Source organism: Grampus griseus (genome assembly GCF_964374135.1).
Source record: "Grampus griseus genome assembly, chromosome: 4".
NCBI lineage: Eukaryota > Metazoa > Chordata > Mammalia > Artiodactyla > Delphinidae > Grampus > Grampus griseus.
Genome location: NC_138997.1, coordinates 138,270,142 through 138,297,786, shown reverse-complemented (window position 1 = coordinate 138,297,786; position 27,645 = coordinate 138,270,142). Strand labels below are relative to the sequence as shown.

Sequence of the window (27,645 nt, the reverse complement as noted above, 5' to 3'; positions counted from 1 at the left end):
ATTAGAACATTTTCTAACACCACACACAAAAATAAAATCAATATGGACTAAAAACCTAAATTAAGACTGGATACTATACAACTCTTAGAGGAAAACATAGGCAGAAAACTCTCCAACATAAGTCATAGTAAGATCTTTTTGGATCTACCTCCTAGAGTAACGAAAATAAAAACAAAAACAAACAAATGGAACCTAAATAAACTTAAAAGCTTCTGCAGGGGCTTCCCTGGTGGTGCAGTGGTTGGGAGTCTGCCTGCCAATGCAGGGGATACGGGTTCGTGCCCTGGTCCGGGAAGATCCCACATGCTGTGGAGTGGCTAGGCCCGTGAGTCATGGCCACTGAGCCTGCGTGTCCGGAGCCTGTTGCTCCGCAGCAGGAGAGGCCACAGCAGTGAGAGGCCCGCGTACCACAAAACAACAACAACAACAACAAAATGGGCAGAAGACTTAAATAGACATTTCTCCAAAGAAGACATACAGATGGCCAAGAGGCACATGAAAAGATACTCAACATCACTAATTATTAGAGAAATGCAAATCAAAACTACAATGAGATATTACCTCACACCACTCAGAATGGCCATCATCAAAAAATCTACAGACAATAAATGCTGGAAAGGGTGTGAAGAAAAAGGAACCCTCCTGCACCACTGGTGGCAATGTAAATTGGTGCAGCCACTATGGAGAACAGTATGGAGGTTCCTTAAAAAACTAAAAGAGCTACCATATGATCCAGCAATCCCACTCCTAGGCATATATCTGGAGAAAACCAAAATTCAAAAAGATACACATACCCTAATGTTCATTGCAACACTATTTACAATAGCCAGGATGTGGGAGCAACCTAAATGTCCATTGACAGAGGAATGGATAAAGAAGATGTGGCATATATATATATATGTATTCATACATACACACACAATGGAATATTATTCAGCCATAAAAAAGAATGAAATAATGCCATATGCAGCGACATGGATGGACCTAGAGACTGTCATACTAAGTGAAGTAAGTCACACAGAGAAAGACATGTATTATATGATATCGCTTATACGTGGAATCTAAAAAAATGGTACAAATGAATGTATTTACAGAACAGAAATAGAGTCACAGATGTAGAAAACAAACTTATGGTTACCAAAGGGAAAAGTGGGGGGAGGGATAACTTGGGAGATTGGGATTGACATATACAACTAAGAATCTACTGTAGGGCTTCCCTGGTGGCGCAGTGGTTGGGAGTCCGTCTGCTGATGCAGGGGACACGGGTTCGTGCCCCGGTCCGAGGATCCCGCGTGCCGTGGAGCGGCTGTGCCCGTGGGCCATGGCCGCTGAGCCTGCGCGTCTGGAACCTGTTGCTCCGCAATGGGAGAGGCCACAACAGTGAGAGGCCCGCGTACCGCAAAAAAAAAAAAAAAAAAAAAAGTCTACTGTATAGCACAGGGAACTCTACTCTCAATACTCTGTAATGACCTATATGGGAATAGAATCTAAAAAAGAGTGGATATATATATATATATATATATATATATATATATATATATATATATATATATATATATATATATATATATTTGTGTAACTGATTCACTTTGCTGTACAGCAGAAGCTAACACAACATGGTAAATCAACTATACTCCAATAAAAATTAATTTTAAAAATCTAATTAAAATTAACCGCTTTTGTGTTGCAAAAATCACCATCAAGAAAGTGAAAAGATACCCCACAGAACTGGAGAAAATAACTGCAAATCATTTATATGATAAGGAGTTAACATCTAGAATATATAAAGAATTACAACTCCACAAGAAAATGACAAGCAATCCAATTAAAAATGAGCAAAGATCTGAGTAGCCACTTCCCCAAAAATGATATACAAGTGGCCAATAAGGACATGAAAAGATGGTTAACATTAGCCATCAAGGAAATACAAATCAAAACCACAATGAGATACCACATCACACCTATGAGGATGGCTATAATAAAAAAGATATAATTGTCTTGTCATTGTCATTGTTGATGACAATGTGGAGAAACTGGCACCCTTACATACTGCTGGTGGGAATTTAAAATGGTGCAGTTCCTTTGCAAAACACTTTGGCAGTTCCTCGCAGAGGTTAAACATAGAATTACAATAAGACCCAGCAATTCCACTTCTAGGTATATACTTGGAGATTTGAAAACATATGTCCACACAAAAACTCGTACACAAACGTTCATAGCAGCATTATTCATAACAATGGTGGAACTCCCAGAAAGTGAAAACAATCCAAATGTCTATCAACCGATGAGTGGGTTAACAGAAGATTATTAGGTAATAAAAGGAAATGGGGGCTTCCCTGGTGGTGCAGTGGTTTAGAATCTGCCTGCCAATGCAGGGGACACGGGTTCGAGCCCTGGTCCGGGAAGATCCCACATGCTGCAGAGCAACTAAGCCTGTGTGCCAGGACTACTGAGCCTGTGCTCTAGAGCCTGCAAGCCACAACTACTGAGCCCACGACTCGCAACTACTGAAGCCCGTGTGCCTAGAGCCTGTGCTCCACAACAAGGAGTAACCCCCACTCACCACAACTAGGGAAATCCCGCACGCAGCAACGAAGATCCAATGCAGCCAAATAAATAAATTATTTTTAAAAACGAAATGAAGTATTGACACATTCTACAACATGGATAAACCTTGAAAATGCATATTAAGTAAAAGAATCCAGTCATAAAAGACCACATATTATATTATTCCATTTATACACAATATTCAGAACAGACAGATCTACAGAGACAAAAAAAGTAGACTAGTGGTTGCCTAGGACTTGAGGAGGCGGGGAGTGTATGAAGGGGAAGAGGGAAGTGACTGCTAACAGATACAAGGCTTCGGGGGAGGTAATAAGAGTGTTCTAAATTGTGGTGACGGTTGCAAAGACTTTGCTGTACAATTTTGGTTGTACCAAAAATCACTGAATTATACACTTTAAATAGAAAAATAAAGTGCTTAGCTTTATATATATACACATATATATACACACTCATAAATACAGGGTTGGTCAAAAAGTTTGTTCGGTTTTTTTCCGTAAGCTGTTACAGAAAAACCCGAACAGATGTTTTGGCCAATCCAATACCATCTCCCACTATGTGTGGATTGTTTATTTGGATATATTCTCACCAGAGAATATACCAGGAGAATATACCAGTGCACTTTTGATAACTGCCATAGTTGAGAATACACGACCTACAGAGGAAATTTCTTTCATCTTTGGATAGCTCTGCAATGAGGAAAGTTTTGGTCATTTCGAACCCCAAATCAATATTCTGGAATCTTGCAATCTAACACAACTACAATTCTGTTCAACTAGGCTAGCATTGTATTAGTTATACAGGTTGGTACTTTATACCAATATACTGGGTATTAATTGAGATTGATATTGAGTTTAGTAACTAACATTCAGATGTCATGCCTTCTCAATTCCCAGGTACTGTTTCCCAATCAAATTTTATTTTCTTCCATCCTTTTTGGAACCAAATGCAAGAATTTTTATTTACCCACTTTTAAGTTCATTCTACTAGGCACATTGCTCTATTGCATTGCACCTCCTTTAGATTTTAATTACTTTCACTAATGACCATTCCCTGTTATTTGCAAATTTTGCAAAATATATTGAATGTCTTTATTCATATTATTGGCTAAAATGTTATGAAAAAATGCCTCTCGAAACTTCTGTGTCACCCATATTTCTGTTCCTATCCACTAGGTTACATGACAAACCTTGACAAATGTCTTGCTAATTTCACATAAGAAAAAAAAGAGAAAACTAGATTAGTCATAATGGCACGTACTAAATGAAGCCATTAATACTCCTAGTGATTAATGGTTTCATTTTCTAAGCACACAAATTTTAAGTACCTAATTCTAGAAACTTAACCAGGACCTGTATAATCACATCTGCTAATAATTATCAGAATTTAATTTCTTTTTCTCTTGGAAAACACAAGCTACATCTTTCCTTCTTTCTCTTCTTCATAATTCTTCCAATAGTAATGCAACCACTCAGTAACTTTATCTGAAACTTTACTTAGTATCCTGGTATATAATTCATCAGAATTTTGTTGTCAAATGATTCCCAGATCAGGTTCTTCCTGTCTGGGAGACTTATCTCTTCTTCTCTAATAAACCCATGAGCCTTCCTTAAACTTGAGGAACAGTTCAGCAGCAAGGCATGCACTGTGCTTGAGGCCAACTTGCCTTCAGATGCTAGTGCTGACTCCTATTGGCTGAATAAACTGAAGGCCAGGTTTTTAGTTTTACTGAACATAGTTTGTCCTGGCTACATAATTCCATAATGAAATCAACACTGCTGGGATGTAGGGATTTAGAAATTTTGCATTCAAAGCAATGGTGCATAGCACTAACAAAATTTTCAATCCATTTCAGCTTTTATGATCATTCAGTGCCCAGTTTCTAATTCTTACATTTCCCTATTCTTTGTGCTATGCTCTTTTATTCTTTCTTGTCTATGTTCATATTAACTTATCTATAGACTCAGAAAATCAGAGATTTTCAAAGGTTTGTTGTTTGATTTATAAAACTGCATTGGGTATTGGTTTTTGTAATCAATGCTCTTTTTTTTTCTTCCTCAAGATATTTTGTAAATTCCTTTTGTTTTTACAGTGAGTATAGTCTTGGATATTCTTTCATTTTAACATAAATATAAGTGAAGCAAAAATAATCATGTGTGATAATATTAAGAATTAAATATAGAAAAATATTAATAGAAAGTAAGAACAGGGTATTATATTAATGGCTTCAATTATTCCTATTTTTTTTTTTATCTTTTACCCCCATTGATGACATGAATTGCCTAAAATAAATAATAAGCTAAAAGGACATGCATTCTTAGGAACTGAGGGTGAAACACGTTTCTGTACTGCTTATTACTCTTGCTTTATTCTAAGGATTGGGTATGTGATTTAAATATTTACACTGACGCCTTGAGAACATCTGTCTTACCTGTGTGAGTAATGTGCTTACACAGAATTATTCAATTCAAAACTAGGCAATTAATTCCATAAGTGCCTTCATGACCCTCTACATATTTCATGAAGCTGCTGTTACTACATTTGCCTTTGTACTTTGTGTTTGCAGATTACATCATAATTATTTTATCTGTAATTTATTATTTCCATCAGTTCTTAATACCATTATTTTCCACATTTGCAATGTAGAGTAACTGAAGCGTAAAATAGGTTGTTGTCCACACTAAATAACAAAGGCAGCATCCAAACAACCTGTTTCTTTGTTTAAATTAAAGCAGCAATGTTGCCATTTTAACTAGTAACTTCTTTTCAATGGTAAGGGGCTAGAGTGTGTTGCTTTTAAGAAGAGAAGATGTGACATTTATCTTTTCATAGTCTATATGTTTACTACAGTAAATAAAATACATGAAGCAATAAAAAAGTGAAAATTCATTTTGACATTTGACTTTATGTCATAAGTTATGTCTGGCTCTGAGTCTAGATTTTCCTGGTTCACTCAGCAGCAATAATAGCTTTATTCATCATAAAGCAAGTGACTGCAATAACAGGATCACAGGAATCAGAAAGTATTGATTTTTTTTCTTCTAATCAAAACTTCTGCAACACGTAAGTACTGGCTCAGAGTCTCTGAAGTTGAAAGCTGTAGAATGTGAACATTTTTCTTTCTCAAGAGGCTATAACTTTATTTTTCCCACCTAGCTCTAGAAAGAGGTTACAGAGGGGTATGTAGTCAAACCTTAGTACTTTGCAAATTGCTCCTAGAGCCTAATTGGTGACTCAGCTGCCGGTACAGCAGCTGTAACAAAAGACTTTGCCTACAGACAAATGTCCATAGAAACCATTTTTTCCCTAACTTGCTTAGAAGCTCTGCTCCAGGCTATACTTAGGGCATTAAAACTCTGCATTTCCAATGATTTTATCTGAATACCAAGTCACATTGTAGGTTTCTTATATTTTAAAAATTTTTCATTAACACACTCCTGCTCCCCAGCCCCACAGCCCAAATATTCAAATGACTTCAAAAAATCTTTTGGGGCTTCCCTGGTGGCGCAGTGGTTGAGAATCTGCCTGCTAATGCAGGGGACACGGGTTCGAGCCCTGGTCTGGGAGGATCCCACATGCTGCGGAGCAACTAGGCCCGTGAGCCACAACTACTGAGCCTGCGCGTCTGGAGCCTGTGCTCCGCAACAAGAGAGGCTGCAATAGTGAGAGGCCTGTGCACCGCGATGAAGAGTAGCCCCCGCTTGCCGCAACTAGAGAAAGCCCTCGCACAGAAACGAAGACCCAACACAGCAAAAATAAATAAAAATAAATTAATAAACTACCCCCAACATCTTAAAAAAAATCTTTTGGAGTACTAAAGTAGGACTAGACCCTCACAGATCTCATCAACATTAATGTCTACTTATTCAAAAATTCTCAAAAACAATGAGAAAAACAAATGTTTTAAAGTATTTACAGAGCTGACCTTTGAGACTGACTCAAATCAAGGGTGTGGTAATAATTAAAGTCTCTGTGATGGAGCATAATGCTCTCCTGTGTATTCTGTAGTAAGAAATAATCTGACATTTTAGTAAAGATGAGTTAAATGATAAATTAGAAAACACAATTGTATACAAGGGATAGAAAGATGGAAGACAACCAGAAAATCCTTAAGACTGGCCAATATTTATACCAGATTCCAATAGGGAAACTGGTAGTTGACATCAGAACCCCCCAGAATACTGCATTTTAATGATTTTTTAACATAATAAGTAAATAGACATCATAAATGTCTCAAAAATTCCTTTCACATCTTCGTTAATTCCCAGGTGACACAATGTGGCATATGGAATGCAAGACTGGGTGGTTCCTATCAGGGCTATGAAAGTCAAGGTTAAATGTCCACAGTAAAAAAGAACAAGCAAACTGCACTCCTGACAGATGCTGTCTTAGGAGATACAGTGATGCCACCTATCACTTCCATCACATAGTCTGTGGTATCATGAAATTTATGCAACTTCCTGTGGATGTTTTTATATATACTATTTTCAAATATTTGTGTAAGTTTCTGAAACCATTAAAAAAAATCCTCCCAGAGAATTCATTTTTGCCTGAGGGTGTTCCTGATTAGGCTGAAATTCTACTGGGATTCTCATCTTGTTTTTATTATCACCATCAAGTTTTCTTCTTTTTTTGTGTACTCAGAAACATATAGGTAGTACTTTAAACTTTAAAATCAAAAACAACAAATGACAACACATTCATGACAGGCATGTAATTTGTGTGTGCATATACACACATTTAGCACTATTTACCTTGCTAATGTTGATATGTTGAAATGGCATTTACATACTTTTATTAACATTCTAATGGAAAATTAATATATGCATATGATAAACAAAGAGGGGTTAAAAGGAAAGATTCTTTTCTACAGAAGACTCCACAAGGCTCTTTTTGCTATGCAAACATTGTTAGTATTATTTTGTGTATCTTACCATAATTTGCCTATGAATATGCCCAAATACATTTATATTTTTTAACAAAAATGAGATCATGTTATATACACACACACACACACACACACACACACACACACAAGTGTTCCCTCTCATGCAGTTTTCAATTTTCAGTAAATAAGCCAATATATATTTTGGCTCATTCTACATCATCAAATTAGATCTACTCCATTATCTTAGCAGCAGCAGAGTCAGTATTTCATTAGACAATTGTATTTTGATACATTTAATGAGCCCTATATTAACTGGCATTTGATTCGTTTCTAGCATTTTGTTAATACAAACTATGCTACTAGGAGAAACTTTTTTCGGGTGTGTTTGCACACTTGTAGACTGTAATGTACTTTAACTAAAAGAATGTGGAGGACAAGGCATTTGTGCTGCTTTTGTGTTACCAGAAGCAGGTTACGAAGCGAGAAATGCAACTTCGAGGGACTGTCATACCCTCCCCAATTTCACAATTGTGAGGAAATAATACAATGTTTTAAGTTGCTAATTTTGATGGTAGGTACTCACACAGCAATAGCAAATGGAAAGAGGTTTTGTTAAATTTAAGACTTTCTGTTCATCAAAAGATATCATTAACAGAATGAAAAGGAAGTCATGGATTGGAAGATATTTACAATACATACAACTGAAAAAGGAATTATATTCAGATTGTATAAAGAAACTCTATGAATCAATAAGAGAAAAAAATCTAAACAGTAAATGGGCAAAAGACTTGATACACTTCACAAAAGAATATATTGAAATTATAATAATTATATAAAAGGTGCTCATCATTAGTAATCTGAGAAATACACATTAAACTGCAAGGATATATCAGTATACATCCATCAGTGGCTAAAATAGAAAGTTTGACAATACCAAATGTTGACAAGGATTTCTGTAGCAAGTGAAATTTTCTTTCATAGTTAGTGACTGTAAACGGGTAAAACCATATTGTTTAGTAAGTACTGCCAAACATACTTCCTATCAGCAATTCCTCTCTTAGGCAGATTATCAAGGGAAATGAGCGCACATGTCCACCAAAGACACATAAAAGAATATCATAACAGCTTTACTCAGAGTAGTCAAAAATTAGAAGCAACTAACCATAGAATAAGTGTTACATTTATGCAGTGAATACACACCAGTAAAAAAAGTACTCTACCACAATCTACAATTACATGGATGAATATTGTTTCTCTTTTTTACTTCATACCTGTCATCTTTTCATCTAAATTTTAAACCTTTTGCTTATAAAGGACTTCCTCAACTAAGAATCTTTTTAAAATATATTGTTTTATTTTAGTACTGTTATAGATTCCATTTTAAATATTTAAATCTTTGATTCATTTGCAGTTAGTGTTTGTTTCAAGAGGAATTAAAAATCAGCATTATTTCTTTCTAATGGCTAGCCATGTATCCAACATTTACAGAGTATCTGTATTTTCTTCACTAACTGGGAATGGCAGTTTATCATATGTTATATTCCCATACTTGTTTGTGTTTACTTCTTAATTTTTTAATTGGTACCATTAATGTCTGTAGATTTTTTTGCACCAATATGAAGCTGTTTCAATTACTAAAGCTTTAAATATTTCAGTTATCTGATGAGACTACTTACCCTTCACTCATTTTTCTCTTTAGACTATCCTGGCCTTTTTAAAAAATATATATTGTTAAGAATTTTAACATTAGAACTGTTGAGTTCCAGAAACTATGATACATACATTTCAGATTGAGGGGAGAAATGACATAGTTAAATATGAAGAACTTATAATCAAAAACAATGTTTATGATTCCACTTACTCAACTCTTATTTTATGTCTTACACAAATATTTCAAGTTTCCTTTGTAGATCTGCAATTCCTAAACACATCCACCATATATTATCTATTGTCTTTTTCTCTTCCTTCCTCCCTCCCTCCCTCTCTTTTCTTTCTTTAAGGAAATGTTGCAAATGAAATCTTTTTTCTTGTTAGATTTTCTCTGTTACAGTACACAAATGATTGACTTTATTACTTGTGTAGCTAACCATTTTAATACAGTTTCTTATCGTTTCTAACCATATTCTGGTTGAGTCTTCAGAGTTTTGGACAAATACAAAAACACCATCTGCCCAAAGTGTTCTTATTTATATACTGCATGTGTAATTGGACTACCTAGTACTATCAAGAATATTCAAAATAATTATGTTTTTGGAGTAGTCTTCATGATGATATTAAGCTTAAATAATGTATTTGAATTCCTTATATACTACCCAATTGTTTTTTAAAGACATCACAAACTATTTTCCCAAATCTTACCCTTATTTTAGGTGGAGTGTCTATATTGATTGTGTTTGTTTTCATTAACTAATGCAGAAAAGCACCTAGTGAGTTATCTTTTTTTTCCTTTGAATCAGTAAATCTAATAAATGTCCTAATACTGAAGAATTTTTACATTCCTTAGATAAAATTCAATCAGTTGACAGTACTTATGTATTAATACATTTTTCATTTAGCATTATTGGACTCATATTCTTAAGTAATATTGGTCAGTAATTTTCTTCAATTTATTCTTTACCATTTTTAAGTTTTTGGTGACAGTATTTTCCTACTTTTCTGAAAACCATTTTACAAATTTTTCCTTTTTTCTATGATCTAGATGAATTAGTTAATTCATCTAGATCATAGGTTAATTGATTTATGTTATATTAATTTCACATCTACAGCCTAGTGATTCAGTATTTTTACAGGTTATACTCCATTAACAGTTATCAGAACATAATGGCTATAATTCTCTGTACTGTACAATATATCCTTGTTGCTTATCTATTTTATACATAGTAGCTTGTTTCTCTTAATCCCATAACCCTATTTTGCCCCTCCCCCTTTCTTTAAATATAATTGGAGCTGTTTGTTTCCTAATGAAAAAGAGTGTACCTGTAAAAGATCTGGAAATAAGAGTTTTGGAGAATAGTTCCTTAACAATTTTCTCAAACAGCTCCTTAGAATTTTCTTTTAGATTTCCATCTCTTTTAGACACAGTTTTTCCAATCCAGCTTTTCAAATTAACTCATATGGAGCTGAGAGAAGTGGTCAAAAGTAAGTCTTTTGTATTCTGCCATTCATTTTTCTAATATCATTTGTGCTTAAACTTTGCCAATTTTCTGATTTCTATTTTATAAATTTTTGCTTGCTTTTATCTTTTAAAGTTACTTTCTTCTCCATTCCTTTGTTATGTTTTGTTGTTCTTTTAATTATTTTATAAACTCAATGTTTTCCTTTGTTTCCATTTTTTTCCTTTTTCTTGTAAGCTAGGTGCATAATAGTATTAATTTTTCATCTGAACATTTTTACCAGATACTACAAAAGAGCTGATAGTGTTTACTGCCTTTATATTTTGTGAAGTGTATTCTATGCGTTCAGTATATATAAGTACAAACATGTATCTTTTTCTTTGTATCCTACCATAAATGCATTATTTATTTCTCCTATATACTTGATTTTATTGAAATTATTTAATCTATTATTGGCTAATAGATAAGTAGAAGTTCCTGGTATTTTTTCAGAGAATTCTTGCTTTATTAATTTTAATGCTCCTTAACTATTTAACATATGTATAATACTCACCTGACTTCATACTAAGTCTTTTATAAGTATTAACTAATTAAATTCTAGAAGTAACTTTTTTGAAAAAAAGACTATCGTCTGCATTTTAGAGATGAGGAAATTGAAATATTGAGAACTTAAGTGACTTGTTCAAGTTCACATAGCTATAGCTGGTGGACCAAGAATTTTAACTCAGCCATACTGACCCAGAGTCCCTCTTCTATATTATGGAATTATTGGCACATATAGAGTATAAAATATTTGAGTTGTGCTTTCTGATATAGCCCTGAGAACACTGTGGACATTTGCCCCACAGTTTTTAGTACTGAATGGTGTTAATTACAAGTCTGCAATGAGCTCTATTTTTTTGTCCCTTTTTTAAGTGACTTGATCTTTTACCTAAATTCCCTTAGAATTTTATTATTTGTTATTGAAGTTCTATAACTTCACCAGGATTGGCCTGGTATTGATAATCTCTGGGACAGTATGGACTATTTAAGGTGATAATACAGGTCTTCCTTTTAAAATAATTTCTTTGATTATATATATGAATTTTTTCTAGGTTTATTTATTCTATCCTCTAAAAACACTGATTTGTTACATGCTGTTTTGCACATTGCTAATTATCTTTCTCTTTCTTTACAGTCTTTGTTTCTAATCTGATTTTGTATATTTTCAAACCTTTGACCAATGACCGCTTTATTGGCTAATATTATTTGAATTTTCATTATATATTTTCTTTTTCCTTTTCATTTATTTTCTGGAACCAGTTGGCTCACTTTTCATCTCTTTATGTTACCTTGTCATTGCTTTTCTGGGAAATTATTTCAGAGGGGCCATATCTTTCACTGTTCTTTGTTTCCGTTGTTGATTTTTAAGATTTGATCTACTTTGTGATAGAATTCGTCTTTTGTTCGTCCACTCCAGGTCATTTGTTTTGGAGTGTCTTTGCTCAGTCCTTTCTAGATTTCACTCATCCCTGAATGGAGACTGTTCTCCACAGTCCAGCTTTTTGTAGACGTGATTTTAAGGGGAAAGGTCCATGAGCTGTAATAGCCCAGCTTGAACATTTTTTTTCTGTGGTTTCTAAATTTCTCTGTCCTTGAGGTAGCAAGCAGTCCTCTTGGTTCTCAATCTTCCTACACAGACTTATTGTATGCTGACATGGCATTTTCTTTCTTTCTTTTTTTTTTTTTTAACAGACAAGATTGAAAACTGCAGGGCTGCATACTCCCCAAAGCTGCTTCATCCTGCCTCCTAAAAGCGTGCTTCTTTCAAGGACAGTATGTACGGATGGGTCCTTCCCAGCCCCTTTTCCCCTGACACACCTCTGTGATAAATATGTTTAAGGACATCTCCTTGTTTGTTTTTCTAGACATTGCTATTTCAATCAAGGACACCTTGCAATAGCCTCTGAGAAAGTGACACTGAATTTGTCATTCTCTGTGCTCCTCTCACTCTGACCTAGATACACAGAGACAATTTTCTCTCTGTCTCTCTTTACTGCTCTGGTCCAATAATTTCTGCTGTTGGCAACTTTACTCCATGTTTAGTTTTTTTTTTTTTCTTTCTTTCTGTGTGCTTTGTCCTAATTTTATCAATTTTATTATTTTCTATTTCTCATTTCCTTGTCTTGGAGAATTGGATTCAGGACGAAGGTGAACAAAGTGACCTTTGTTGTCTCCAAATGGATGTCAAAACATGCTTTAGACCTTGGTGTAATGCCTTGTAAAATACTCAGGACACAGAATAATTAAAAGATAAAATGAACTTGATGTAAAAGTAATGGATGAGTACATTAACATACTTAACAATTCTATTCTTCTCCAAAGCTTGTAGCTGTATGTCTCATCTATATTTGGTATTATCATATACCATATTCAGTATAAAATACACCACTGTACAAAATTCAAATTCTGTATTAAATTGTGTTAATATACACTACCAATAACATACCAAATATCTCAACATCTACTATGTAACTGAAAAAAAAGCACATGAATGTTACTAAGGAATAAAGTACTAGATCTGTGTAATATTATCATTTAAAGTGTTTTGATTTTTAATCAAATTTTCTGGGTCACTAAGAACTAAATTATCTGTGTCCTTCCACAAAGTATGTCGAAAAACAAAACATTTTCTCAAATTACATTCTTAACCCCAAGATAGTATATTTTTTTCTCATATATTTTGATTCATTTCAAATTTATTTCCAATGGTTACTCCTGACTTTGGTTACCTAATGTGGGTAACTGAATAGTGACTTCAAATGTTATTTGAGTTCAGAAGGTTTAGATGCTCTATGACAATTTGGGACACTTGGATTGGAGGGAAGATTGTTGTGTCATTAAGACATGAAAGAGTGGGAGTGTCTAAAGATGTTTTATGTTACTGTATTGTTTATCTATTGCTATGTACCAAAATATCTCAAAATTTAGATATTTAAAAATAACATTTTTAGCCACAGATTCTGTGGGTCTGGATCTGGTCACAACTGATCTGGGTGCCTCTGAATTTGGTCTCTCTTGAGGTTTCAGTCTAGCTCTTAGCTGAGGCTGCAGTCTCATCTGAAGGCTCACTGCGGGGAGGGATCCAATTTACAAGCTCACTGATATGGGTGTTGGCAGGTCTCAGTCCCTTGCCCTGTGGGCCTCCTCATGCTCCCTTAAGGGATAATGCATCATGAAGGGATGCTTCCTGATGTGGCATCTGGTTTTCCTCAGAGTAACTGAAGTTGCATTCTCATTACCTGATCTCAGAAGTGACACGTCATCACTTTTGCCGGTTCTCTAAGAAAGGAGTTGGTAAATTCAGCCCATATGAAGGGAAGAGGATTACACAAGGGCATGAATATCAAAGGGTGGGAATCACTGCCCCCCATCTTAGAGGCTGCCTACCACAGCTATCTTCTGAAAGGGTGTAAAAAAGGGTCAGAAACACCAACTTTAAAATACCCTGTTCTGATTTATATCTTTTCATCCTTTCAAAGTGGCTCAAGGGGATATTTGTAAAACTCTTTCAAAAAAAGGTACACAGTGATAGAAGAGGCTGTGTATCTGTGTCCAATGGAAATAAGGATGTTTATTGATAGGTAATTGTTCCACTCCCTAGACAGTCTCAGAAATAGCTTGACTATTTGGGGTTCATTTCAGAAGCAACAAGAGAACACAGAAAACTAGATAGATTGTAAATTGTCCTGGATTTTAGAAGAGGAATATGTGTGGGATCCCCTGTAAGTTTCCAAACGTCTCAACCAATGGAATCGTGGAAAGGAGGTTATTTCAATTCTTCAAGCTTCATCTGTCAAATGAAGTGTAAAGTACGAACAATTCAGGTTTTTTCTAATGCAGGGGACACGGGTTCTTTATATTAATAAAGAAAGAAATATCCTGGCAGAGTAGGAATCTTTCTGCTCTCTTCTTTATCCTCATCCCCTCTTGTTTCCTTTCTCCCTCCATCATTTCTTTAACACTGCAGAATTTCTGGACCCATCAAACTTCATGGGATTTTTCCCTTCCTCCAAAAATCTATAGCAGTTTGAGTATCTAATGCCATTGACTGTGCTTATTGTTATATTTCATATTTATTATAATTGCTCATCTCTATATTTTGTAGTATTTAGCCTAGTTTCTGCACATTGTAGATGTTCAACATATATTTATTTAATTCTACTGAGTTGAATTCATAAATGAATCCAAATATTAACATATTTGCATTAATCAAAGCAAACATTATGTGCTAGTTTACATTAGTATTCTACAAAAATAATGGATACCAAATTTATACATTGCAATAGTTGTGATACTGTCCTTCAGATGTGGTCATTTTGCTTTGAGCATTGACATTAACTCAAAATCCATTTAATCCAATTTTTCAGTTTATTTTTAAAGAATCAAGATGATTTGCAATGTGAAATGAATCCAGTGCAGTGGTATGAATAATATTTAAATTGTTTCATGTATATTTTGACATAGAAACATTTTTTTCTAGCTTTTGCTCCTTTGAGGGTATTTGGAATTTTAATATAAATTCATGTACACACATATTAGAATAAACTCAAAATCACCAAGCAAGGGCTTCCCTGGTGGTGCAGTGGTTGAGAATCTGCCTGCTAATGCAGGGGACACGGGTTCGAGCCCTCGTCTGGGAGGATCCCACATGCCGCGGAGCAACTAGGCCCGTGAGTCACAACTATTGAGCCTGCGTGTCTGGAGCCTGTGCTCTGCAACAAGAGAGGCCATGATAGTGAGAGGCCCGCGCACTGCAATGAAGAGTGGCCCCTGCTTGCCACAACTAGAGAAAGCCCTTGCACAGAAACGAAGACCCAACACAGCAAAAATAAATTAATTAATAAACTCCTACCCCCAACATCTTCTTTAAAAAAAAAAAAAATTACCAAGCAAAACTATATATAGCAAGAGACTTTATACTACTTTTTTTCCCCCCAATAAAATGCCGTCTTCAAATTATGAGCTACTTATTTAGCTAAGGGAAAGTACCAAGTCTCTTAGGAAAACGTAAGCCATATTTATTTGCTGTTCAGAATGGCAATTTTAGCTAGTTTGGAGAGATCAATATTGTTTCTTATGACTATGACATTGATTCAGTTTTACGATAAAGAAGAAAATTTATATTTGAGAAAAATACAACTATTTCTTCTATTCTTTTGGCATAGTAAAATATACAAGACAGGGAAAAGTTACACAATTATCCTAATTGCATTTCTTTATTCCGAAAATTATTTTCATAAGACAATACAAATCGTTCAGAAGATTGCCTGGTACCCAATAAATATTTCTAAATGAGTTTTTATGATTATTTAATTTTTAAAAATAGTTGTATTATCTTACCATTAACAGTAATTAAAGTATGCAACAATAGAAACAAACCAAAATGCAGACACTAATCCTTCCTAATTTGAAACCACATCTCTTCAAGTAAATAAATAAATAACATTCAATCTTGTCTTCTTATTACAATGTGCGTGTGTGTGTGTGTACATACTGCATGTGCAGGTGTCTGAATATTTATATGAGAGTAAGGATATATATATTTATCAACTGAAATAATTTTAAAATATTTTAAATAATTTGAATTCTAAATTCTAGTATTATAGCATATTCTATCATTATTACAATGCAAGTATGGTAAAATTTCAATTTAAAAATTCTCCTAAATTGCATGTTTTACTTGCCATCTTCCTTCTTCTTGTCCTTTTTCAAATACTTTGTGCATTCTTCCATACACATTTTCTCCATGTAAGTATGTGTGTATGTATATTTATATAGGTAGGTAGATAACAGGTAAATTGATAAATGTGCAGAATGTCTTGACCATTGTTTCCAAAATTCATACCACATTAAATATACTTTTCTGAATTATGAATGTATATCACCTAATAACAGGGCTTTAAAATATATGAAGCAAAAATTGACAGTTCTTATAGGAGAAATCAACAAAGCCACAATAATGGCTGGAGACCTTAATACATTTCTGTCAGTTACCGATAGAGAAGCTTGATAAAAATAAAGAGTAAGGATATAGAACATCTGATTGACAACATTACCTACTTTAGTCAAAGTGACATTTAAAGAACACTACATCCAATAACTGCAGAATGTGCATTTTTTTCAGAGTAGATATAACACATTCAATATGCTGCACCATAAAATAAGTCTCAGTAGATTTCAAAATCAAATAATGACAACTCAAGGAAACTTTTCTATGATAGAATTAAATTAGAAAGCAATATAAATATAACATCCAGAAAAGCCCTCAAATATTTGGAAGTCTGAGAAATCACACTTAAATATCTCACAGGTAAAAAGAAAAAATAATTATGAAAATTACAAAATATTTTGAAGTAGGTGATCATAAAAAACATGAAAATTTAAAGCATTTAAAGAGAAATATATAACTTTAAATATTTCTATTGAAAAAGAAGAGTCTAAAATTAATTATCTAATCTCCCACCTTAAGAAGTCAGAAAATGAACTCAAGTAAGTAGAGTGATAGAAAATAAAGACAAGATTAGAAATCAATAAAATATAAAACAGATGAATAGAGAAAAAGTTTTAAAGTCCAAAGCTGTTTGTTAGAAAACATCAACAAGACTGACAGTCTCCTAGACTGAATAATTAAGAAAAAAGGAGTGAGAACAAAACTACCAGTGCCAAGAATGAAACTGAGGGCCCCACTAAAGATCCTACAGAAATTAAAAGTGTAAGAGAATATTAGAACAACTTTACACCAATACTATTGACAGCTTAAATGAAGAAGATAAATTCCTGAAAGACATAAATTACCAAAACTGATAAAAGAAATAGAAAAATCTGAATTCTCCTATATCTATTAAAGAAATTGAAATCATAATTGAAATCTTCCCATGAAGAAAACTCCAACATTAAATTGCTTCATTGTTGAATTGTATCCGATATTTAAGAACAAAGACTAAGCCAAGATGAATACATTCCAGAAATAGATGAGTAGGAAGTACTTCCCAACACATTTCATTTTGCTAAGATTCCTCTGGTCCCAAAACCAGGAAAAGACATCACAAAAAATGAACTTCAGACTAATTATTTCATGAATGTCAATGCGAATTCCTTAATAAAATATCACCAAATCAAATCCAACAATATATAAAAAGAATAATATATTTTGACCGAGTGGAGTTTATCCCAGAAATGCAAGTTTGCTTAACATAAAGAATCAGTCAGTCTTATATTCAGAAGATACAAAGAACTCTTAAAAATCAACAATAAGTAAACAATCTGATTAATAAATGGGCCAAAGACTAACAGATAGCTCAACAAAGAAGATATACAGATGGAAAATAAGCATGTGAAAAGATGCTCCACATCATAGGTCATCAGGAACATGCAAATTAAAACAACAATGAGATACTATTACACTATTGGGATGGTCGAAATCCAGAACACTGACAACACAATGCTGGTGAGGGTGTGGAGAAACAGGAACTCTCATATGCTGCTGATGGGCATGCAAAATGGCACAGTCACTTTGGAAGACAGTTTGGTAGTTTCTTACAAACAAACATAATCTTACTGTATGATCCATCAATTGTACTCCTAGATGTTTACCCAAATAAGTTGCAAACTTATGTCCAAAACAAACCAAGAAACTTATGTCCTGCATACAAATGTTTATAGCAGTTTTACTCACAATACCAAAGCTTAGAAGCAACCAAGTATCCAAGGTGTCCTTCAATAGGTGAATGGATAAGCAAACTGTGGCATGTCCACAGAATGCACTATTATTCAGTGATAAAAACAGATGGGCTTTCAAGCCACGAAAAGACATGGAGGGACCTTTAATGCATATTGCTAAGTGGAAGAATCCAGTCTGAAAAGGCTTCATATCGTATGATTCCAGCTATACGGCATTCTGTAAAATGTAAACAGTAAAAAGAACAGCTTCCCATGGTTTGGGGTGGGTGTTGGAGTAGAGGTCAAGTTGAATGGATAGGTCAAGTTTAGGAGATTATTAAGGCAGTGAAACTATTCGGTATGATACCATAATGGTGAATACGTGATATTATGCATTTGGCAAAACCCATAAAACTATGCAACACAAAGAATAAACCCTAATTTAAACCATGGATTTTAATTATGAGGTATCAATGTTGGATCATCACTTGTAACAAATGTAGCATAGCAGTGAAAGATGTACGCTACTGTGGGAAACTGGGTGGCAAGAGATGGAGCATATAGGAACTCTCTGTACTTTCTGTTCACTTTTCTGTAAACTCATTACTGCTTAAGAAATAAGGTCTATTAAAAATTTTAAAAAATCGATTTGAGTCCCCATGCCACTAAATAAAGGAGGAAAGCTAATTATTTCAATATATGCAGAAAAAAGCATTTGACAAAATTGAACATTCTTTTATGATAAATAAAACATCTTTGCAAGTTAGGAAAAGGTATATAAAAATAGATTTGCCTTCAATCTGGTCTGGGGTAGCTCCATGCTTAAGTTTGATAATGCTTGAAAATCTGGTTCTAACCCTTGGCCAAGATAAAAAAAAATTGTGGTAGCTAGTCCTTTTAATGTCCTGTTTAAAGTTCACAATTTCCCTGGAGACAACTCTATACTCTTGTCTCCATTGTTTACCAAAAATGTATTAATTAATGGTTTAGACCTTCTTTAACTGGTTTACACAGCCTGGTTTTAGGTACTTTACCAGTGGAATATGGGAAACCCCGCAGTCAACTTGTACTTTGACTCCCCTGAAATCAAGACTTATCACATAGTTTGAAAATGAAGCATATTCTGTATAACTGAGAAAAATCCCTAAACGCTGTGCTTGGACGTTTTCTTTATTAACACCATAAATGAGTTTACCCTATGGATGTTCTTTCAATGATCTGATTGTTTAATTGCTACAGCTGGTACTGTAAGCAGGTTATTTGTAATACACTTGACTCTATAATTAAGTAATTGCTAAGGCTTTTGGTTTAGGAAAAAGAAGGATGAGGAATCCAGAATGGAGAATCTGCAAAGGCAGGATGGCTTCCTGACAACCTCTGCTTTGAGGTCCTCACTCAATCACTGTGACAACTGAAAGGAAGGAACAGTCATCAGTGGGAGTCAGAGGTGGCAGATCCACAACAGAGGGGAATAGCTAAACGGATATTTAAAAATTCAAAGAAGGAGGAAGTCAGCCCCTTAATATGGTACTTTTGTTGCTTTTGGTTGCTTTGGAGAAAACAAAAGTAACTGATAAAGATCTCAAGCTGCCCAGGCCCTCAAATTATGGCCCATGAATCCGTGTGTTCAGAGGACACACATGACACCAAAGAGAGGCATTTTTTTTTTATAACATGTGGCCATCATCCAATAATAAATCACTGAAAGGAGTGTATAGATTATAGGAGATAGGAATGAAGAGACACCTAAAAGATGGGAATATTGATTCAAATAGTCAAGTCACTTTGTGTAACACTACTAGTACATTACTTTTAAGACATTATTGAAATAGATCATTGGTGATCAGGGAGCTATTTCCCTTGCATTAGATATTACCAAATGAAAAGGCATATTTGGTCTTACTCAGGATCTTCATTAATCTCAACTTTTGCATGAAATATAGCCAGACAAACTCCCAACCTGTTGAGTGAGATAAAGTAGAGATATAGCCTAAGAAAGAAATTGTCCAAATCCATCCTAAGCTATTAAATGGAATACTGTTTCTGAGGCTGCTGAAACGTGGAAGATGCAAACACATATGGATTAATTTTAGGATGATACTGAAGTATTCCTTAATTCTATTCCTTTGACCCAAGTGATGTTAGATGCTGAGAAAAGAGTTTCCAATTGCTTGGACTCCTTATGTGACCCTATCGTCAGAATAAAGTCACATAAGGCAGAGAGATGTGACAGATGTTGTGGAGTACATCCTTGCTGAGCTTCCACAGGATGGGGTTGAATAACGGGAAAATAGTTACAATTTAAGGAACAAGTAAACAATACAAATTAAACGGATGAAATATTCTTGGGACAATTAAACTAGGTAGAAGTGTTTAGATAATTTAAAATGACATAAAAAAAGAGGAGATAGATGGAGTAGCTATTAAAAATTTAATGGATTGCCGTAAAAAATAGGTGGTTTGGCTACTCTCAACCCCTAATACTGCACAAAGGCCACAATGAGTTTACTCAATTTGCTATAGCCTTGATTAATTTTAAAAAGTGATAATAACACAAAGGAGGCATCTACAGTCCCTTCCAAACAGTGCCAATTAAAAGGTGTGAAGCAAAGGAGATGTTATAATTTGAGTGGATGGCTAGGATCTCTCAGTACAACCCCAGCAGGGGACCAAAGTCCATTTGCCTTAATAAAATGGACTAGGTATTGTGAAGAAATTTTACTGGGATTTCTGGACACTGGTGAAGAAAGTACTGTCATAACTAAACCCACTAATCAAAACCTAAAGGGCAATAGAATTATGTTAAGAGGGTCTGGTGATGCAACTATAATAGACTCCAAAGTATGAGTAAGACTTAAAGAATTTAAGAACAAATGTTATCTCTGATTGCTGTCTCACCCACCAGAGTATATTACTGTAATGGGAGAGATGTTTGAATGGGAGACTATGTCCTTTTCCAAACCATTGGAAAAGGGATATCATTCAAATCTGCTGTTGAACTGTTTTCAAATCTGTTTGTACTACTTTAATTTGTATGCCAAATAAGAACTTTTACAATTACCTCAACACACTCAAATGGTTAGTTAAAGCAATATCAGATACATTGGAGAGTATCAGTACATTTCAGCTTTAATTAAGGATATATTAGATGCGCGTCTATCAGTACCCACAATTTTTTTTTTTAATAGTCCAGTATGGCTATTGGAGAAAAGGTGATGGATCCTGGTTAACTTTATTTTCTTTAACTTTTTTTAAAAATAAACTTATTTATTTTCATTTATTTATTTCTGTCTGCATTGGGTCTTCATTGCCGCTTTCTCTAGTTGTGGCGAGCGAGGGCTACTCTTTGTTGCAGTGCACATGCTTCTAATTGTGGTGGCTTCTCTTGTAGTGGAGCATGGGCTCTAGGCACACGGCCTTCTGTAATTGTGGCACACAGGCTCAGTAGTTTTGGCTCGCACGCTCTAGAGCACAGGCTCAGTAGTTGTGGTGAAAGGGCTTAGTTGCTCCGCGGCATGTGGGATCTTCCCAGACCAGGGCTCGAACCTGTGTCCCCTGCATTGGCAGGCGGATTCTTAACCACTGCACCACCAGGGAAGTCCCCTGGTTAACTTCACACTACAAAAGATTACATGGAGTGTTGCCTTCAATAGCATCAGTTCTTCCCAATGTGTGGTTTATTCAAACTGTGTAAGAAACTAAGGCAGATCAGTATTCTGTGTTCAATTTGGCTAACACTTCCTTTTCAATAACTACTTCAAATTTTTTTAAGAAAAGAAGAAAATCGGGGTGGTGGGGAGCCAGAACCAATGCACAATCATGTGAGACAAACCCAAATATACTTTTAGAGTTTATAATATTGTGTTTACATAGGGATATTTAAATTCTCAGGCTTATTGCCAGAGCCTAGAGATGAGACGTATACTTGATTAACTTGGAAGTACAGACAATCGCACACACAGACACACGCACACACACACACATAATGTTCATGATATAATGTTGATTCTCAATTGGTAGATCAACCTAAGATTGAGTTACAAATTCTGGTTAATCATATGAATTTCAGTGTGTAGCTGATTATTCTGGATGAGGTACACTGCTCATCACAAATGGGGAAATCCTTAGAATATTCAGTTAGCAAATCGAATCCAATAACGTATAAAAAGAATTCTCCACCATGATCAAGTAAGATTTAACCCAGCTGTGGAAGGCAGGGTCAAGATTTGAAAATCAGTTAATAAAATCCATCACATAAATAGGCTAAAAAAAAGCAAAATCACATGATCATATCAATAGATGCAGGAAACATTTGACAAAATCCAACACTCATTCATGAAAAAAACTTTCAGTAACCTAAGAATATAAGGAAATTATCTCAACTTCATAGAGAACATATATGAAAAAATCTACAGCTAATAATGTACTTACTGGTGGGGAACTTGAAACTCACCTACTAAGATCAGGTATAATTCAAGGATGTTCCCACATTCCACTACTTTTAAACATCATACTAGAAGTCTCTGTTAATATAATAAGTCAATAAAAGGAAATAAAAGTTAGATTGGGAAGGAAGAAATGAAACTGTCTTTGATTGCATATGACGTGATCGCCTATGTAGAAAATCCAAAATAAATTCAACAAAAAACTTCCTGGAACTAATGAGCAATTCTAGCGAGGTGGCGGCATACAAGATTAATATAAAAAAGCCAATCACTTTCTTATTTATTAGCAAGGAACAAGTGGGATTGGAAATTTAAAATACAATGCACCCACCAAAATTGAATTCTTAGGTATAAATCAAGACCTATATGAGCAAAACTACAAAACTCTGATGAACAAAAAGAAAAACTGAATAAATGGAGACATTTGGCCTACATAGATATGGTCAACTGATCTTTGACAAAAGAGCAAAGGCAACACATTAGAAAAAAGATAGTTTCTTCAACAAATAGTGCTGGAATAAGTAGATATTCACATGTAAAAATAAACACATAAGTAAATCTGCATACAGACCTTACACCCTTCACAAAACTTAAGTCAAAATGGATCACAGACCTAAATCTAAGATGCAAAACTATGAAACTATGTAAGATAACAGAGAAGAAAACCTAAATGACCTTTGGCATGGTAATGACTTTTTAGATAAAATGCCAAAGGCACAATTCATGAAATAAAAAAGGATGAGTTAGACTTCATTAAAGTTAAAAACTTCCGCTCTGTGAAAGACATGTCAAAAGAATAGAAGATGAGGTACAGACTGAGAGAAAATGTTTGCAAAAAATTATATCTGATAAAGGGCATTTATTGAAAATACACAAAGAACTCAAAACTCAGTGATAAGAAATCAAATAATCCTAACAAAAATGGGCCAAAGACCTTAACAGACACCTCAACAAAGAAGATACGCAGATGGAAAATAAACATATGAAAAGATGCTCCAAATCATATCAAAGAAATGCAAACTAAAACAATAATGAGATACTACTATACATCTATCAGAATGGCCAATATCTGGCACAATGACAGTCCCGAATGCTGGTGAGAATGTGGAAATACAGGAACTCTCCTTCATTGCTGGTAGAAATGGAAAATGACTCAGCCACTTTGGAAGAGCTTGGCAGTTCCTACAAAACTAAGCACCTTATCTTACCACAAGATCCAGCAATTGTAATCCTTGCTATTTACCCAAAGGAGTCCAAAACTCCTGTCCACACAAAGATCTGCACATGGATGTTTATAGCAGCTTTATTCATAATTGTCAAAACTTGGAAGCCAACAAGATTTCCTTCAGTAGGTGACTGGATTAGTAAACTGTAGTATACAAAGACAATGGAATATTATTCAGCACTAAAAAGAAGTGAGCTATTAAGCCATAAAAAGGTATACAGGAAATTTAAGTGCATATTACTGAGTGAAAGAAGCCCATCCGAAAAGGCTGCATACTGTATGATTCCAACTCTGACATTTTAGAAAAGGCAAAACTATAGAGACAATCGAGGGATCACTGGTTGCTAGCAACTGGGGGTAGAGGGGAGGGATGAAGAGGTGGAACACAGAGGTTTTTTATTTAGGACAGTGAAAATACCCTGTAGGATATCATAATGATGGAGACATGCCATTATAGAGGTGTCCAAACCCATGGAATGTACAACACTAAGAGTGAACCATAATGTAGACTACAGGCTTTGGGTGATAATGATGTGTCAATGTAGGTTCATCAATTGTAACAAATATACAACTCTGGTGGAGGATGTGGATAATAAGGGAGGCTGTGCATGTGTAGGGGCGGGGGGTAGAGGGGAAATCTCTGTACCTTCCCTTCAATTTTTCTGTGAACCTTTAACTGCTCTTAAAAAAAGAAAGTCTTAATAAAAAATAAAAGCAAGTCACAAGTCCCATCCACAATCAAGGGGTGAGAATTAGTGGGAGGTGGGCAACATAGCAGCCACCTTAGAGTCTGTCAGCCACTATAAGTTTCTTTCTCCCCTGTATTATACTAATTTTACTTAGTTTATTTTTCAAATAATACTTCTCTGAATTGCCTGCATCCTTTTTTTTTTTTTTGGTAGCAAATAACACTGTCAAAATAGTATATAGGTGTGAAGGACATTTAGCAGGTAAATGTCTATTCCATTTTCTTTTTTTTTTTCTTTTTTTTTTTGCGGTACCGTTTTCTTTCTAAAGAAACTTATAGTAGTGGTAAACTGAGTATAGTCAAATGTAAAATTGACCAACTGACTTGCAGCTCTGCCCTTATGAAGTTCACAGTCTGCCAAGTCCTGATGTCAATCTAATGTGATAACATCAAGCTAGATAATCTCAAAAACACACTTGAACATGAAATATTTAGGAATTCAATGTACTAGCAAGAGCAGATTTTTAGATTAAGAAATTAGTGTTCAGTACTCCAAAAATGCCCACTTTGTATCCATGGACTTATTTTGGTAGATCATCAGCTGTTTGCCAATTAGGCCATTTGTACCTATAAACTCCTTATATAGACTAAGTCTGAAATTCTAGCATTTTTAAAAATTCATAAGCACATTGGATATTATCTAAAAAGTTAAACCTTTCTTTCTCAGGGAAAATTATTTTAAAGCACAGAAGAGGTTGATCTTGTGAAATTTAATTTGCATTCTATGTAAATTAGTTTTAGTAAAGAAATTGAAAAGTCCTGTTTAACTTGACTCTTTTCCGGTGATTAAAAAAATATTCTGAAACAATGTTATTCCAAAAAAATTGATTGTTTTCCACAGTTTGAATTTCTGCCACAGCCTACATAGAATACTGGTCAATTTAGATGCTGTTAGTTCATTCTTTTCTAGACTTATGGACTCAAAAATTCTCCGACATTTTAGAGAAACAGCATGCAACTTTCTATTTTATTATAATCTTGTAATCTCTATTCTAATCCTCACTGCATTTCCAAATTAGAGAAGGAAATTTTATTTTTCCTACACTTTACAGATATTTCTAGAACAACATTTCCATGCAGCAGGCCAACATCTTAGCACTTTTTTATGGCGCACAACAATGAACGCCTTCTTGTAGAAACACATCTAGGAGGACACTTGTGATTACGTTTAATGAGCCTAATTGGCTAATCCAGAATAATCTCACCATCACAAGATTAATAATCACAACTACAAAATTCTTTTGCCGTATAGGGTAACATTCACAGACTCCAGGGATTAGGACGGGGGTATCTTTGGGGAACATTACTAAACACCACATTTATCCATGACTTACATTACAAAAGCCTCAATATCACAGGTGAGAAAATCACACCCCTATTTAGCAGTATTTTTTACATGTATAAGACATTAAGCAGGTAAGATGTTTTCATTGTCCCTGATATGAAATTTATAAATGGAATGGAACTTGCCAAAATTTATGTTTTCACAGTCTGCCAAATATGGAGAGAGGTAAACAAAGTCTAGTTTGTATTTTGAAAAGATATTAGCAATATTTTGATTTACGCTTTCTGTGGTTTCACTAAAATCTTCACAGAAACAAGGATTTCATTTGAAACTACATTTTTTTGAAATGAAAGTATCTAAGAGTTAGAGAGAACATCTTTGGATGCTTATTCAACACATCACTTTATATATCCTAGAAAGCATGATAGTTGGTAAGGTCTGACAGAATGAGCTCTATACTGTATTGATTTCCTATGGCTACCATAACAAATAACAGTAAACTGAGTGGCTTAATAGTATAGAAATTTATTCTCTCACTGTTCTGGAGGTTAGAAGTTCAAAACCAAGGCACTGACGGCACCATGCTGCCTTTGCAGGCTCTGGGAAATAATCCTTCCTCGCCTCTTCCTAGTTCTGCTGTTTGTCGACAATCCCTCGTTTTCCTTGATATATAAACGCATCATTCTAATCTCTGCCTGTCATCACATGGCATCCTTATAAGGACACCAGTCATTTGATTCAGGACCTACTCTAATCCAATACACCCAATTTTAACTTGATTAAATTAACCTGATTACATCGGCAAAGGCTACTTCTGAAGAGGTTCATATTTTGAGGTTTTGGAAAGATATGAATTTTCAGGGACACTATTCATCCAAGTGTAATACTATAAGACACCAACACATCTGTTATCAAAATTTCTTCTTTTGCTTGCCCATAGGACATTATAGTTACAATCTTTGACTCAGGAAATACAACTCTATCCTGTTTAAGGAAGCAATGAAAAGAGCACAATGATAACGCATGTTCACTCATGTGGTATGTCCAAGCTAATTCAGGGCTCGCTATTTTGGACTGAGCATTTGGGGAAACAATAAACGTTTCCATTGCTTTAGAAGAACTTGCCCACATCATCTGAGACTTGTGAGATTCAGTCTCCTTTATGTGATTTTATACCTCCTTCTCCACTCTGCCCAATTTTGAATTCTTTTTTGCACATCATACAGTATGCTCTGTTTTGGTCCTAATGCCATTGTACGTGTCCTTCCATTGCCAATAAAATAACCCAGTTGTTAACTTTCTTTGTCAGTGATATCTGAGTCTTGCTGGCATTGGTATTGTAATCATCCACATATTCATTATCTGAACTCTCAGAAAACACTGTCACAACATTCACAATATTATAAATAAAACTAGCAGTATTGCAATAAAAGGCACAACAAGTACTCCACAAGCAATCGTATCACACTTAAATCACATCATTTCAAATGATTCAACAATGGATTATTTATTATTGTGAGTTGTAAATCATGGTTAGCAATATCAACAGTCAGGTAAAAGCAGTGACTGTGATTATGGAAGTTATATAATCCCATACCCATTTGACACCAAAAACAGTGTTTCTTTCAGCCCCTATATTTGGCCCATCATATGGGTTTTATACTTTTCCTCAGCC

The 27,645-nt window shown here is 34.7% G+C and overlaps 1 long non-coding RNA gene across 1 annotated transcript in view; it reads right to left on the bottom strand.

Moving 5' to 3' along the window:
- The window catches only part of LOC309821668, a 172,799-nt gene that overhangs the window by 70,944 nt on the left and 74,210 nt on the right, over positions 1 to 27,645 (bottom strand). The window lies entirely within an intron of this gene.